Raw genomic sequence first — 15,289 nt, 5'->3', positions numbered from 1 at the left:
GTTTATCCCCAATCTTTTATTTTGCTTTTTAAAATGTTTAAAGTAAATATTTAAAATTTTAGTTACAAAAATTAATTTGCAAAGCTAGAAAATTTTCTGCAAAATACAGAAATTTTTATTCAATTATTATTATTTATTCATTATCATTCATTATCCTTATTTATTCAATATTTTTATTATTTTTCAACAAAAAATATATACATTTTCACCGAAAAATAAAATAGTTACATTTCCAGTTTAAAAAATTCATTGCAGACCAGTTGAGTTTTAAACAAAATAAATTAATTTTTGAGACAATTGATGAATTTTCAAATGCTTTATTAATTCCTAAATACAGAATATAAATTTGGAGCATTGTACTAAAATTTATAACCAAAAATATTAATTATGTACCAGAAACATAATTATTTTAAATAATGTCCTTCGATTTAAAAAAATAAATGTTGAATCAAACTGAGTGCTTTTCTAAAAAGGTCAAATTTGGAACAAAAAACAATTCATTTTCAATCAGTAGTTGGATACATTATCTAAAAAGCGTATGTCTACAACAAAAATTTAACAGTAAAATCTTGAGTTAAACAAATTAATTTTTAAACAAAAAAGGTCCTTTCAAAAAAATATTTTGAATTTTCAAAACTTTAGTTGCATTTTTATCTAAAAACATACATTTACTCTAAATAAAAGAATTTTCCAATTAATATATATATAATATTTTTTTAAAAAGTGAAGGTCATCCCTAAAGTAAATTTCAACGAGGAATTGAATGGTGACCTTTATTTTGACCTTGCAGTTGATCTTCATGGCTTTTTGAAGGTCTATTTTATTTTTTAAAATAGAAATCCCTTTTTTACATTTTCAATCGATAGGGCGGAAAATTCTACGATCAGGTAGGTACCCAAGTCATAGGTCAATTTTAACGTTCAAGGTCTGTTAGAGGTTATTTGAAATTAACAAGGTTTTCCAAGAGGTCAGTGTAATTTCTAAAGTAAATTTCAACGAGGAATTCAATAGTCACCTTCATTTTGACCATGAAGCTAACCTTCAGGACTTTATGAAGGTCAACTTTGTTTTTTAAAATAGAAATCCCCTTTTTTACATTTGCAATCAATAGAGCGGAAAATTCTACGTTCAGATACGTACCCAAGTCATAGGTCAATTGTAACGTTGAAGGCCAGTTAGAGGTTATTTGAAATTAACAAGGTTTTCCAAGAGGTCAGTGTAATTCCTAAAGTAGATTTCAACGAGGAATTCAATGGTCACCTTCATTTTGACCTTGAAGTTGACCTTCATGACTTTTTGAAGGTCCACTTTGTTTTTTTAAATAGAAACCCCCTTTTCATATTTGCAATCGATAGAGCGGAAAATTCCACGTTCAGGTACGTACCCAAATCATAGGTAAATTGTGAGGTTCAAGGTCAGTTAGAGGTTATTTGAAATTAACCAAGTTTTCCAAGAGGTCAGTGTAATTCCTAAAGTAAATTTTAACGAGGAATTCAATTGTCACCTTCATTTTGACCGTCATGGCTTTTTGAAGGTCAACTTTGTTTTTTTGAATGGAAACCCCCCTTTTTTTACATCAGAAATCGACAAAGCCGAAAATTCTACATTCATACACGTACCCAAGTTATAAGTCAATTGTAACGGTCCAGGTCATTTAGAGGTTATTTTAAATTAACAAAGTTTTCTAAGAGGTCATTGTAATTCCTGAAGTAAATTTCAACGAGAAATTCATTGGTGAGCTCTGTATTGACCTTGGCTACAGCGTTTTGAATATTGTAAAATCATAAGGAAATTTTTCATTAAAAGTTCCAGGTGTTCTGGTGAGAATTCTGTTCCTCCCCGAAGAGTTATACAGTCCTATACCGTTTTTCGATACCTACGTCTATACTTAAGGCGATACCATAAGTCCTATACTGTTTTTCCATACGAATATTATGAATCGAAACTAAATTTACGTATTACGAGTACATACTTAATACCTTTCGCTAAAAGATTATTATGGCGCAAGTCAAACTTTCGGAACGAGAGAGGGTATCTTTATTAATGATGCGTGGTTGAGGAGATCGAGTTCGATCTTATGATCAAGTTCGTTTGGTTTTTAATCGCACTTTTCGTAATGGAGAAGTGTTAAATCCTGTATCAAAATCAACAATTGAAAGAACTGTAAGGCGCTTTATGAATCATGGATCTATCAAGGACCTTCAGAGAACTGGTCGGCCAAAATCTGCAGCACCTGAGGAGAGGCAGATGGACATTGACCAAGCATTTGTTGAAAACCCACAGCTTAGCTTACGTCGAGCTAGTGATGAGCGTGAAGTTGCTCCGGAGACAGTGTGAAATATTTTCAAAAGTGTTAATTTCCATCTTTACAAAATTCATCTGGTACAAGAGCTCAATGAAGACGATCCTGATCGTCGGGTTGAATTTTGTGAAATTATGATGGACAGAATTGATAGAGATCCTCTTTTCTTGTACAAGATAGTATTTTCAGATGAATCTACTTTCACTTTAAAAGGTGAAGTTAACAGGCAAAATTGTAGATATTGGGCCGACAAAAATCCTGATTGGATGTTGAAGAGTCACACGCAATATCCACAAAAGATTAATGTTTGGGCCGGTATCTTGAATGATACATTGATAGGCCCCTTCTTCATCGATTGTAATCTCAATGCCCGTGCATATGAAGAGTTTCTCAGAAACCAAATTGTACCAAGAATGAGGGAGATTACAGGCGATATTTTTCAAAATATTTGGTTCCAAAATATTTGTTATGGAGGTTTGAACATATGTAGGTACTCAGTTCCCTTAAAGGTGGATTGGAAGAAGGGGTAAAATCGAGTGGTCTGCTAGATCTCATGATCAGACGCCTCTCGACTATTTTCTTTGGGGTTATTTAAAGATCAAAGTATACTCAACGCAACCGCAAAGCTTAGACGAATTGCAGAATCTGATTCTGCAACAAGCTACTTTGATTGATAGGGAGATGATTCATAATGCTGTAACTCATTTTTACAATCGCATAGCTTTTTCTCAAGAAGCTCAAGGTTTCCAGTTCGAACATCTTCATTGAAGCGTGAGAGGCAAGAAGACTCACGCTAATCAAGCACCCCGAAACGTGAAAGGCAAGGGAACTCACGCTAACTAAGCACCCCAAAGGGAACAGAATTTACTACATTCACGTCGCTGTTCCTGGGTAATGCTAAACGTAAACGTAAACTACTTGAAAAAAACATTGAAAAAACCTTGAAGCTAATCACCAAGATCAATACAGAGCTCAACAATGAATTTCTCGTCGAAACTTACTTCAGGAATTGCACTGACCTCTTGGAAAACTTTGTTAATTTCAAAAAACCTCTAACTGACCTTGACCGTCACAATTGACCTATGACTTTAGTACGTACCTGAATGTAGAATTTTTCGCTCTATCGATTGCAGATTAAAAAAGGGGGTTTCAATTTTTTTAAATAAAGTTGACCTTCAAAAAGCCATGAAGGTCAACTTCAAGGTCGAAATAAAGGTCGCTATTAAATTCCTCGTTGAAATGTACCACAAGAATTACACTGACCTCTTGGAAAACTTTGTAATTTCAAATAACCTCTAACTGACCTTAAACGTTACAATTGACCTATGACTTGGGTACGTACCTGAACGTAGAATTTTCCGTTCTATCGATTGCAGATATAAAAGAGGGGGTTTCCATTTGAAAAAACAAAGTTGACCTTTGAAAAGTCATGAAGGTCAACTTTGAGGTCAAAATAAAGGTGACCATTGAATTCCTCGTTGAAATTTACTTCAGGAATTACATTAACCTCTTCGAAAACTTTGTTAATTTCAAATAACCTCTAACTTACCGTGAACTTTAAAATTGACCTATGACTTGGGTACGTACCTGAACGTAGAATTTTCCGCTCTATCGATTGCAGATATAAAAAAGGGGGGGGTTCCATTAAAAAAAAAAGTTGACCTTCAAAAAGCCATGAAGGTCAACTTCAAGGCCAAAATGAAGGTTACCATTAAATTCTTCATTGAAATTTACTTCAGGAATGACCTTCACTTTTTTGAAAAATATTTTACCTGAGAAAATATCCAACCGTCCCGGGATTTTTTAGACACCCTGAATATATATATATAAATGCTTTTTTCTAACACACGCACGAAAAGTTCGATTTTTGAGGCATGTATGGCGTGCGGGAAGTGAACAATTCCGAAACCGTGGTAAAAAGCAGTTAGAAAAAGACTCTTTCTAGCTGCTGCGCTTGCGCTCTTTGAGTAAGATCACTTTTTTTTGCTGTTGTGCTTGCGCATGTCGGTAATTTGCCCATTTTTCGTAAATTCCTGAAAATTTCGAAAATTTTTCATAAATTTCAGAAAATTTAGCAAATTATCCAGTAATTTTCAAAAAATTTTGAATTTCTGCCAAAAAGCTTCGGATACACTAAATTTCTATTAATTTTCGGTAATTTACAAGTTTACCAAAAATGTCCGGAATTATCAGGTAATTTTTGTAATTTTACCATAAATTTCCCGCATTTATTAGAAAAAATATCGTGTACTACAGGAGCTAAAATTAGGCAGTTGAAACTCTTGTGAAGTTTACAGTACTTACCATCGGCTCATCTTCGGGTCATTTCCGGCTCGTCTTCGACTTGTCTCTGGCTCGTACAGCTAACTTTACACTCGTGTGGAACTGCCTACTTTCCACACTTGTAGCACAATATATTACTTTAAACAAGCAGATGAGTTTCAAACCAAAATGGAATAAGTAAATTTTCAGTCCACGAAATTTATTTTCAACTAAAAAAGAACTAATTTTATTCAAACAATTTTACAAAGCACTCAACTTGGTGGAAATTGTTGATCAAATAGTTTATATATTTTTAGATGAAAATTAAAATGACGTCAGTAATTTTTGTCAAGGGAATACAAAGTAGAGTCATGGGGAAATGTCAAGATAGTTCATAGAACTCAAAAAACATTCCTTCGCTAGGCAATTTCAAAGTTCACGTAAGGACTCCGTGAAAAATCTAGACAGCGCAAATTTATTATACCAATGTCAGACCCGCCGAGCACTCTCTGGAAAGAGGGGCATGTCGAGATCCCCGTTTGGTAACCGCCAAAATAACAAAATTCGACATGTCTAAACAATGAGTCATTCCTAATTTTAGAGAGGAACCCTATTAGGATGTCAACAAAATAAACAAGGTTCGCTTCTGTATTGACATGCGGTCCCAGGACACTGGCGAGACTAGGCAAAGTCGTTGGTTGTTAGCGATAATCATGAACCAGCAGTCCGTAGATGCAGTTGGACAGTTAAAATTTTCGAACATTCACGAGGCTCATCGTCTGGGATGGAGGACTCGATTCATCCTAAATACTGTTTTTGTTTTCAAAATGCATTTATTAGGATCAATTAGTGTGACATAAATTGTACATATGATACTTATTTCTAATTTTCTTTTAGGAATTGCAGTATTATGTTGCTTTGTGAAACATTTAGGCATTTTCCAAAGTGAGTTATCTTTCACGTTTAATTTCTTTTCTATGTGTTCTTTGGCTAATTTTTCTAAGATCGTTCGTAGTTTGAATTAAGCTTTTAACTTCTTCAGGCACGATCTTGATATTTTTCTGATAACGGTGTCTTGGTATAGACTTTTCCATGGCGTTATGAATTACACTGACCAGATCGCTGACGGAACTATCAAGATGTGCTTCAGTTTTAATACATCTACTAAAAGTGAGGTTTTTATCAATAAGTTCTCTGAACAACCCCCAGTTAGCTCTTTTATAATTAGGAAATATTCTAGTCTCCATTTTTATATTAGTTGCCCTGATACTCATAGAGAGAATGTCAGGTAAATGGTCTGAATCTAATTCGTTGATTGCATCAACGGTGATATCACAAACAATGTTTTTAGATATACCTATGTCTACTGTACTAGGAAAGGTGCTATTGTAAGAGTAAAGTGTAAAATTATCAGGATAGTGAATCTGATATAGATACTTTTCTGCAAAATCAAAGATTGTTCTACCCCTGGCATAGTAAAGCTTAATTCCCACAGCCTCAATGGTTTTAGTATCTAAGGGTACTTCATGACACCTTCTCTAACATAGATCATGACTCCACCATCGGACCTCTCTCGCTCCTGTCTTTCCTGAAGCATTTGAAATTGGGAATCTTGATGTTGCGTTTAGAATTGAGCTTTGTTTTATTCAACATTATAATGTGTAGGCGATGGACCTGGTCATATTGCTTCAATTCACTGGATTTGCCAGCAATTCCGTTGATATTCCAATGACTAATAATAAGATTAGAGAGTGTTTCCCTTCTATTTTCCATTGGCAACTTCAGTGAAAATTCGCAACCTGTCAAGATCATTTGTACAATTGGCTAATTTACTATTCAATTCTCTTACTAATCTAAGCATTCTACCTATGTCACATAGTTTATTCAATTAACTTATTTCGTCCATGAGTGTTCGATAATCGTCCATGTTAGAGATTTGATCATCCTGTTGATTGTTAGGCCGGTCCTGTTTCCACGCGTTCGGCATTGGCCTTGGTGCCATGTTTCTCTGCGTTTGAAGAGGAGCATGTCTGTTAGGGAGGTCTGGAAGCTGACCTCAGTCCTGTGTCGTTTTTCATTTGTTCGGATGTTATGTAGTCATTCCAGGCAAGTCGTACACCGTGAATAGTTCGCTGGTTGGTCACCGGAGCAATTGACACACTTTGGTGTATCACCCTTTTCCTTGTTACACCTCCTTTTTTCATGCCGTTTATCGCACTTGACACATCTGGGTAAGTTCATACAATGTTCACTGCCATGTCCAAAAATTTGGCAATTATAACACTGTGTCGCTTTTCTGGAGTTCTTGTAAGTGTCCCACTTCACTTTCACTTGGCAAATGTATTTCAATTCCCACACTTTTTCATATCCACTTCCCTGGGAAAAGTAATTAAATATGTTGGATCCCTATAGGACACAGGTATTTTCGGGTTTTTTTTAGCACATATACACTCTCATAGGTAATGCCTTGATTCTTGAAGTCTTTTTTGATGTCATCGAGTGACAGATTTGGCAGTCTCTTAGCGACGATCCTCTTCTTTCTCTGCCATTTTGGCGTATACGTGTAGTACGCCATGTTGCTCTCTCGCAGCTGTGTTTGAAGCGCTCCTGCATCGTCCATCGATGTAGAGTGAACTGTAAGTTTGGAAGTCTTTCCACTATTAGAGAAGTCAATCCTCATATGCTTATCTTTACACACATCTTTCATGGTCTTAATACAGATGGAGTAATTCTCTATTGCTTGTTCCATGATGATGATCGGAGGGATTCTTAGTTTTTCGGATTTGGTCTGAATTTCAGTTGTTGCCCCATCGCTGCTGCTGCTACCTCTGCTGCTGTTACCTTCTTCCATGAGTTCAATGTCTTCATTCTCTTTAGATTGCAATACTCCAAATCTATTTTAAGTGGGTACAGAGGGTACCTGTTGCTAGTTTTTCTCCATGGTCTTCGGCTTCTTCCCTTTTGGTTCATCGTTGTCATTCTTCGCCATGGCAATCTGAAGATGCTTCTTGCTCTCATTTAGGTTAACTATAACCTGCTTAAGAGTTATCTTCGTTCGGATATGGTATCCATATGCATTTTCGAAGAACCGTCTCTCAATCCAGTTGCGTTGAGCAGCACTCGCTCTCTTCACACGTGCTTTGTGCCGAATTTTGAGTTCGTTCGCTCGATTTGCTCCTAAACAAAAATTCTCTCAATTCCTCTCATCAATAATCAGTCAGCGCTCAATTCAATTCCGTAATCAGTATCATAAAATTCGGGGCCATAAAACGCACTTATTTATTCCTTTTCCAACCACTCTCATCCTAAATACGGGAACTGCACATATTTATATACTTCGCTTCTACGCGGATCTCGAAGTGGGACGGCGACAACGCGGATTCGTTGTTTCAAAGAAGAGGGGTTAGGGAAGCGCGGATTGTTTAGTTTGAAAAGAGTGGGGCTTGAAAAGTAAATTTCTACAACTCGTAAGGAAGTAGGGAATCGGATCTTGTGATTCGCGATTGACGTGAGAACCGCGGAAATTCCAAGTCGTTGCCTTGTCTCGCTGAAGTCTGCCAGTCTGTTTATTAAAACAAAGTTCATTGATTTTAAATGGATATGTTCTTAAACTAGGTCTTAATCTAAATTCATTATTATATTATATATTAGAGTTATAGAATAATTAATACAAAATGTCACGTGGAGATAGTTTATTATTTGTTTAGTTTTGCTTATTATTATTAAATTGTCAACCACTTTTAGGCGACAAATTTTTTACGAAATGGTTCAATTAAAAAAAGAAAGTCCATCGAAACAGATAAATCCTTAACAATAAGAAATGAGTGTCTGTGAAAAGCAATTTAATTTTTTTTTAAATATTATGTTTTGGAAAAAAATTTATTTTTTTATTTTTAGTTTAATTTTTTTAAATTAAAACAAAAAATAGGCGTTCCATAAAAAATTACTGATTATAAAATTTGTGGCATTTTTTTGGATAATCAAATTTTGTCTTTATTTTTGTCATACCTTGTATCGATAAAATAAAATTGTTTTTTTTTATTTTTAACGTTATTTTTCACGATTAAAATGAAAATTTCGCATCCTATCAAAAAACAATGCTTAACAATTTTATAGCAAATTTTTTGGGTTAATAAATTTTGTCAAATTATTAAGATTTTGTCAAATATTAGAATATATTATTTAAAAAATGGTCTCAAGAGTTAAACGTCAAAAATAGAAAAATTTAATAAGACGAAGCGATAGTGCGACATTCTTTAAACTGATGACAAAATAATAAGGTCATATTTTGACATAGTGAACTTGACCTACTATTTCTCATTTTAAAAGCATTGCTCTATAATTTTGTAAACAAAGTTAAAAAATAATTTTTTGTAATATTTAAATACGCTGGATTAATGGAATTGACATTAATTTGCTTACAAATATGCAGGGTCCTAATGCGTTACTTTTCAACAGAGTTCTGTTTTTCTTTTACAATAATTTATTTAATTGCATAATTTTTTTGTTTTCTGTAGAAAATAATAATAATTTAGAAAATGTTTTTAAAGATTTTTCGCTATGAAATAAATAAATAAATTTACTGATAAGTTTTGAATTAAAAATTCAATTTTTTCGTTGAAACTTATTTTTCATTTAAAAATTCATATTGTGATTTTTAAACGTCAACTGAAATCTTCCTTGAATGAAAATTAAACTTTTTAAACAAAATGCGTCGCCATTTATTAAAAATGTATCTTTTAGATTTAAAAAATTCATCAAAAAATTTTAATTTGAGGTAGAAAATTTTTTAAAAGTTCAAGCTTGGGTTGAACAGTCATGCATTTTGTTTAAAATAATAATTTGTCGACAGGAAATTAAACTTTTTGGCTGAAATTTAATTTATTCGATTGAAAATTAAATTTTTCTGACTAAAAATTTGACTATTTAATTTTTGTAAAAAATTTAACTTTTTTGGTAGACATTTAATATTCTCGGTTGAAAATTCATCAGTTTTATTGAAAATTTAACTATTTCATTTGGTAGAAAATTGAACTGGTTTCTTAAAAATTTGTCATTTGGGTTAAATATTTAACTCATTTGGTAAAACATTAACCTTTGGTTTAAAACTTATATTTTTTCTAAAAAGTCAACTGAATTTTTTTTTGGACGAAAACTATTTCGCCTGAAAATTTGTCTTCTTGATTTAAAAGTTCATCTTTTTCAGGATAAGTATTGCATCTTTCTTGGCAAAAATGCCACTGCTTTTTTGAAAATTAAACTAATTCTTAGATTTTTTTCTAAATTCCTATTTTTGTGTTTGAAAGTCAATTTAAATTTTGTTAAATGAAGATTTAACTTCTTTTTTAAAACATTCAAGGAATTTAACAATTTTGTTCAAGTCATACTTTTTTGGTTAAAAATTCTGCTGTTTGTTGTAAATTTAACTATTTAGTGTACAATTTACTTTTTGATTAAATGTAATATTTTGGTATTGAAAATTGAACTGAAATATTTTCTAAATAAAAGTTCAACTTAAAATTTTTTTTTAAATAAAAAATCATCTGTTCTAAGAGAATTTTTATCTTTCTTGGATGAAAATGCCACTGTCTGGTTAAAAATTAAACTATTTTGTTAAAACGTCATATTTTTGGTTGAAAATTGTACTGTTTGTTTTTGCTTTTTTTCAAAATTCAACTATTTCGTGGCAAATTTACTATCTATTTTAAATTTATGTTTCGGTGCTGGAAAATTAACTAAAATATTTTTTAGATAAAAAGTTCAGCTGCAAAAATAGTAGTTTTTTATTAAAAAGTCATCTGTTTTAGAAGAAATTGAATCTTTCTTGGGTAAAAATGCAGCCATTTGGTTGTAATATCAACAAATTTGTTAAAATTTGTTAAATTTATTAAATTTTTCTCTCCTCTTTTTCATTTTTGTCAAAGGAGGAAAATTATTTCATATTTCTTTTTAGGAGAAAAAAGTTTTCTTCTTTATTTGTTTTTTTCTTCACATTTCAATAGGAAAATTTTATGGTGGTTTTTTCAAATTTGGTCCATGGATTCTTGGTTCTATTTTCAGAAATTTTGAACATTAATTTGATTATTGGACGTTAAATAGGATTTCCAATTTGATGTTAATCTCATTTAAATTTCTTTAATTTTAGGTTTTGTTAAAGTCCTCCGTTTTGGTTAAAAATGACGACGAGCGAAGGATCAAGATTTAATTACAAATCGACTTCAGAAATAAAATCTTAATTATGGTTATCTCGAAAACAATGATAGATAAAGTTATTTCGCAAGCGGAAAAAAACGCCAACTTATTTTCTATAAAAGAGTATTCTTAAATAATCAAAATTTCAAATTTCAGTTTTTTGTTACCAGAGTCCAACCACTCCTCAACTTTACCGAGTTATGTCCCTTTCTGGAAATTTCTCTGGATTCGTCCTTGTTCACTATGTACTCCTGACCATAGTTCGAGTCCACATTTTAACTCCGCATTTTCTCTCAATCTACACTCGCATCCCTTTCCAACACCAATTCTCCACTCATCGCTTATTTATTAATAGAAGAAAAGATAAATTAAAAGGGAAGAGAAAAGTGATGAAAGTACTAACGCAATAATTAACACCGTTTATTGATAAAAAATAGATTAATTGAATGATAATTATAATTCAATTGGACTAGTTTTCCTCACTTGAACCAGATTTGGGTTGGCGAGAACTAGAAGCCGCGTTTCTCCGAAGGTACTCATCAGTGATTGGTTCAGGGAGTTTCGGATAATGTCCTGCCAAAGTTTCCTCTACGTACTCTTTTGTAAATTTGTTATTCACTTGAGCAAGGTGTATTTCCGCATCCTTCGGCATTTCTTCGTATAACACTTCTTCTCTAGTATAATAAAGCTGAGGCTTGTTGCATTTATTTCCATGGCCTATTGGTATCATAACTCTTCGAAAATCAGATTTCGGAATATGATCAAGATTCACAGGATGCCCTCGGCCCTTGAATGCCACGAATGGACATTGATAGCCAGCTACTTCTATTGCATAAATCATTGTAAACTTTCTATTTGCTACCACATAATGAGTGCCAGGTGCTAATAAATGTACTGGATGTCCATCTAGATGACTGCGATAATAATAAACATTCTCCAGGGTTAATTTTATAGCTTTCGGATCTGGTTCAGGAGGTGGTGTCCTAGCATTTTGATGCATTGGCTCAGATAAATCTGTAAAAAGAAATTGCACGTAAAAAATCAATTATTGTATCAATTATTGCACTGATTTATTGAATCCTCATCTTGATTGCTCAACCCAAACATAGTTAATACATTCGACAATGAAAATAAAAAGCAGTCATTTTTTTAGATTCATAATTTTAATTTGAAAATTGAGCTTTCGAATCGAATAAGGGCATTTAAACTTATTTCGCCAACAGTGAGAACACCCCTGGAGGCTTTCAAAAACATTTTTGATGTTTAATTTATAAAGACTATATATTGATGTAAAATTCCATTGCGAATCTTTTTTTCTGTGCAAAAAGTTGTAGCTTTTTTTAGTTTTCTAATTAAAGCAAAAAAACTGACTTTTTTGTAAAAATCAATTTCAATTCGTTTTTTACTTCAACTCGTGCTCAGTCAGTCAGTTTTCAGGATTTATAAATAAAATGCAACCAATTGTTTGACATATCTACAAATTTGTTGGTCATCGTTTTTGGTTGAAAATTTAACTGCTCAGCTGATTATTCTTTTTTAAAACAAAATTTAACTTTTTTCAATTTGTCTTGTTTATTTTAAAATTTATCAACTATTTTGTTTTAAAATGTTTGGTAAACCTCTTTTTTGGAAAATCATTTTGAAGATTCGTTTTTTTAGATAAAAATTCACCTCTTTGGTTTAAAGTTTAACTATTTTCTTTATTGGATGTTTTTCAATTAGAAAATCAACCAAATTTGTTTTAAAAGTTATTATTTATTATATATAATTTGCTATTTATTTACTATTAGTTGAAAATTTAACGATGTTCTTAACAAGATCTTATTTTTGGTTGCAAATTAAATTTTTTTGTTAAAAATTCGTCTTTTTGGGTTAAAAATTCAACTCTTTTCGCAAGACTATAACCTTTAGTTTAAAATTCATATTTTTTTGCTGATAGATTAACAGATATCAACTTTTTTTATGAAAATTTGTCTTATTGATTTAAAAGTGCATGCTTTTCAGTAAAGATATTGCATCTTTTTAGAATAAAAAAGCAACTCTTCGGATGAAAAATTTAACAATCTTGTTAAAAAGTCATACTTTTTGGTTAAAAATTGGGCTATTGTCGAGAAATTTAACTTATTTTTTACAGCTCTTATTTTGGCGTTAAAAAGTCAACTGGAATCTTTTTTGGATGCAAATTTAAATATTTTTTAAAGATAAAAAAATGTATCTCTTAGAAGAAATTTGATCTTTCTAGGCTAAAAATTCAACTAATCGTTTAAAAATTTAACTCTTTTTGAATGTTGTCTTTTTAATTTAAAAATGCATATATTTTAGTAGAAACTGCAAATAAAATGTAACTATTTTGTCGACAATGCATTTTTATTGATTAAAAATTTTTGCCTTTTTGGATTGAAAGTTCAATTTTCGCGTAGCAATACATTTTTTGTTCAAAAATTCAAATTTTGATTTTAACAAGACAACGGGATTCTTTTTTTGAATAAAAATTCAACTGCTTAAAAATTTTTCTGAATAAAAAATAATTTGTTTTCAGAAAAAGGTCATTTTTTTCTTTTCAATAATAGAACTTTTTCGTACAAAATTCAACAATTTTATTCAAAAGTCATTCCTTTCCGTTAAAATTTCATCCTTATTGATTGGAAAAATTTCCTCTCTTTGGATTGAAAATTCAATATTTTCCGTACAAAACATTTTTGATTCACAAATTCATATTTTCTTTTAAGAAAATCAACTGGAATCTTTTTTGGATTAAAATTCAACTACTTTTTTAAAATAAAAAATCATCTATTTTAAAAGAATTTTTATATTTTTGGTCAAAAATGGAACTGATTCGTCAAAAATTTAACAATTTAGTGGGAAAGTCATCCTTTTTGGTTGAAAATTGGTCTTCTGGACTTAAAATTCAATTTTTTTCGTAAAAATTCATTTTTTATTTAAAAATCTATGTTTTAATCATAAAAAGTCAAGATAAATATTTTTTAAAAGAAAATTCAACTATTTTTTTTTTGTTGAAAATTTTTCTTTTTGATCTGAAAATGTATCTGGTTTAGTAAAAATTCCATCTCTTTTAATTAAAATGCAACTTTTTAACAATAAATTATTCTTCTTTTCTTGAATAATCAACTTTTTCTTTAAAATATTTAATTGCGTCACTTTGCTAAGAAATCATTTTGTTGACAGTTTTTTAACAGTTCTTTTTTCGGAAAAACATTCGCTACAACTCTACTGGTCTCAATTTTAAAAGTAAATTTTTCTATGTCTGAAATCTTAAGAAAAATTTTTTGTGAGAAAACATTTTTCAAACAAATAATTATATTTTAAGATTATTTCTATATTAAAATTGAAAAACAGTAGAGTTGCAGAGAATGTTTCGGAAAAAATTAGCCGTCTTTTAATAAAATGAAATCATTTTTCAAGAATTGGTTAAGAAGCGACGGTCGGAAAAAGTTCATTTGGAAAAAACATGGTTAAATTTAATTTTTTTTTGTAAATTTAAATATTTTGTTGTAAAAAATAATGTGTTTTATTTAAAATGACATCAGTTATAATATTTTGATTCCTAAAATTTTATAAAGCAGTTTCTTGCTTCCGTCAAAGTCGTTTTGTATTTTTCTTTCATCGCCTGCTCTAATTTTATCTTTACTTTCCTTAATTAATCGTTTGAGTATACTCTTTTTGTGTATGTAATCATTTATACGTATATTCCTTTCGCCGTCGCTAAGACCTGCGATGTTCAAAATTCTCCTGTACGCTTTTTCCTTTTCTTTTAGGGCAGCCTGAATTTCATCATTTCACCACGCATCACCAAACATTCTTCCTACAACCGCAGTACCACACACTTCGATCGCAAAACTAACAATGATATCCCGGAACTTTTTTCATACGCTCTCCTTATCTTTGTTTTTTGTAAGAGCTTCCCAAAATGCCCTATCTACACTTTCGATAATATTATTTTGGAAATCTATTCGCGCATCCGGTTTCTGTAGGTTTTTAGTTTTGATTTGCGATTGTTTTGTTTTCTTGCTTCTCTTTTTTTTCCATCCCCGACCTAAGTTAATTTTAGAGATCAGAAGGTAATAATCAGTATTGCATTAAGAGCCCCTCATAATTCTTGCATCTTTTACTATCTCTCTTAGTCTTTCATCCGCAATAACAAAATCAATGATACTGTGGCGCATTCGAAACCCCATAGGAAACTCCCTTCATTAATACGGATTTCAAACCTTTTATTTTGTTGGTCATCAATTCGTAAAATTTTGTTAACTCCAAATCTTGGGCAATTTTCAAAATTTTCCACAAAAAAATTGTGGCGCATATGAGCAATTATGGCGCAATTAGATAGCGCAAAATTTTTTAGTGGATAACCTATAAACCTAAAAGCCATAACCTCAAAATTTATAACTTCAAAACCATACATCCACCTCTTCCTAACCTCAAAATCCATAATCTCCATAATTCTGAAGCGTAACCTAAGAAAATTGCATGTCTCAATATAACTCCGAATCATGTACAATTTAATTTCATACG

This window comes from Belonocnema kinseyi, chromosome 7, assembly GCF_010883055.1.
Source record: "Belonocnema kinseyi isolate 2016_QV_RU_SX_M_011 chromosome 7, B_treatae_v1, whole genome shotgun sequence".
NCBI lineage: Eukaryota > Metazoa > Arthropoda > Insecta > Hymenoptera > Cynipidae > Belonocnema > Belonocnema kinseyi.
This window is presented reverse-complemented; position numbering follows the sequence as displayed.